The sequence below is a fragment of the Echinops telfairi genome, unplaced genomic scaffold (assembly GCF_000313985.2).
Source record: "Echinops telfairi isolate 266 unplaced genomic scaffold, ASM31398v2 ScPeMD7_19;HRSCAF=73, whole genome shotgun sequence".
In the NCBI taxonomy this organism is placed as follows: Eukaryota; Metazoa; Chordata; class Mammalia; order Afrosoricida; family Tenrecidae; genus Echinops; species Echinops telfairi.
The window spans coordinates 5,666,982-5,669,617 of record NW_022103916.1 but is presented as its reverse complement, the minus strand read 5'-3'; the positions used below and the strand labels follow the sequence as shown (position 1 = coordinate 5,669,617).

The 2,636-nt window shown below is 49.0% G+C and overlaps 1 pseudogene; it reads right to left on the bottom strand.

Moving 5' to 3' along the window:
* Window positions 1–1,311: 1,311 nt before the first annotated feature.
* On the bottom strand, window positions 1,312–1,403 carry LOC115869027 (annotated as a pseudogene).
* Between the last annotated feature and the right edge of the window lie 1,233 nt (window positions 1,404–2,636).

The window sequence follows — 2,636 nt, the reverse complement described above, 5'->3', positions numbered from 1 at the left end:
CCTAGGGCCCCGCGAGCCGAGAGAGGAGGTGCTGAGAAGGGCCGATTAAGCCCTTGTCTGCGGAGTCCGTGGCCAGTCGGACTCTTGGGGCCCCACACCCTGCAGCAAGCTTGACCGAATGTGAGCACCTGACAGGATGAAACAACAAAAGGGACCAATCAGATTTGTTATTGCTTATTTAAATGACCTATCCCTGCCCACCGAGTGAACTAAAGCATTCCTTGGTCCACCTCTTCTCTGACTATCATCAGTCGATATGGACTCCTAGTGACCCTCTAGACAGCGTAGAGCTGCCCCTGTGGGTTTCTCAGACTGTGAATCCTTCCAGGAGTAAAAAGCCTCATCTTTCTCCTGCGGGGTAGCTGGTGATTTCGAACACAGGCCTTGTGGTTAGCCGCCCAAAGAGTAACTCACTCAAAACCACCACCACCACCAAAAACCCCACAAAGAAAACAAACTCACTCCCATTGAGTCAATTCTGACTCATTGCAACCTGACAGGACAGGATGGAATTGCCCCCGTGAATTTCTGAGCCTGTGGGTTCAAACCGCTGACTTGGCGGTTCAGCTGTCCAATGCTTAACCACTGTGCCACCAGCTCTTAGATCTCTCAGAAATTCTGCTGTGTCTGCAGCTTATCCTCAGCACCAGGCCCATACCTTCCTACCGACCAATGTTAGGCTGCCTGGAGAGCCTGGTGGGGTTTTCAGGTAAGCCAAGAGGAGCATTTACTGTGACCAGAGTCACCACCAACCTTATCATCACATACTTTCTTTCTCTCTCTCTCTTTTTCCTTAACCGTTTTTATTGGCACATAATTTACATGTCATACAAATGAGTAGTTCAATCATTCAATCCTATCAAGGGGTCAGCACATGTTTTCTGACGGAGACAGAACAGGCTAAGGGGAAGAGCCAGAGTCTGTGAAACCCAACTGACCCAAGGACCCTGGGAGAACTGGCTTGGTAAACAGCTTAACCTTGAAGCCAGGCCCTGGGAAATATCCTGACCCAGGTTTGTAGCTGGAGATAAATCCAGAAGCATGCTAACTCAGAGCCAACCCGGTGCTGGGGTAAAATGGAAAGAAACTGTGCATGAGACCCTAGGACAAATGGAGTATTACAAAGTTTCCTGACCATCGGCAAAGCTGCAATCTTTGGAAACAAAAAGTGGTCCCCTAGACAACATCCCTCCTCAACTCAGTGGGGCGGGGGGCTGCTTTACATCCAGAGCAAAGTGCACCTCGTCTCTGCTTAAGAGGTCCTGCTCACCTGCAAGAAGGACCCACTTTGTTTCTTTTTAAGTGATCCTATGCTTCCCCCCCCAAAATCTCTTGATGTCGATTCTGCACGTAAAGCAATAGAGATGCCCTACGTGTGCCACTTAACGACAGAAGCCCTTTTTATCCTATGCTTTTAAAACACCGTGGCTTAACTCTTCTGCTTGTGCTGGTGTGTGTGTGTGTGTGTGTGTGTGTGTGCACTTGTTTGGCTTAGCGCTGGACCCTCATCAACCAAACAGGATTGGAGCTTGCTAGTTCTCCTGTGGATGACCGCTCGGTGCTGAAATTCACCTTTCTTTCAGGAGAAACGGAGTATCAGAGTCTGAGGAGGATGAAGAGGCTAGCTCCTGACCACGCCTTACCCTGCCCCGCCTCTCTCATGGGTTCTAAAAACTGCTCTCCCCTAAAGGATTCAGGCTCTTTAGAGAAATGGCTTATCACGATTGAGTCAGGCAAAGCACAAGATGAGCTTAGAATATATTTTGTCAGAAAGTAAGGGAGCATGCAAAGAATGATGGGGACCCATCAAAATTATACAGGCACCAGCTCCTGCTGGGCCAAAGCTGGGCAATAGGAGCACCCCAAAATACATAGTAACGAGTCTTCCAGTTCTGTCCAAAATAGAGTGGTTTCATTCCTCCATGGTCCTCCCAATTAAAAATGCCCTGTATACAACACAACAAACAAGTCTAGGAAGACTGATGGAAAGGAAAAGATGGTGACTATCTGGAACCTAAGTATGACAATGAGTTCTATCATGTAGCCTGGGCATGAGGCTACAATCTACAAGTGCCAACAGACATAGCAACACCCTATAGGAAAAGCCAGTTCCCCCTAGCTAAAGGACTGGAGGAAAAGGTGACCTAAACAAGGGAGACCCTTGGGGCAATACAAATGAAAAAACCAAAGCTCCCCGCCCCCTGGTTTCATGAAGCGAACAGAGAACTTATTTCCATCCTATCCCCACCATGAGGAAGCTGGCATCAGCGCTGTGATTGCCCCTCACCCAGTGGTGTTGGCAGGACTGAGTAGGGAGTTGATCGTCCATCCCTCTGCCTTTGAAAGCAGGAATTGCACCTATTCCCTGCCAAGGTAATTAGGGTCCAGAGGTAAATTGAGACTCCGCCCCCATCCCGCAGCAACAAGATGTGACAAAATGTTCCAGGTGCAGAGTGGGGCTAGTGACAGTCCCCACTCTTCAGTCACGCATCACTATCTCACTTGCCAGTGAGGCCCAGTGGGGAAGCTCTGTCTCCATGCCCACCCGGCATCAACCAGATTGAACAAAGCACTATGAATTAGATTGAGTCAGTGAGTTAGTTAATTGTGCCAGCCTGGCCGATAATCACATGTGG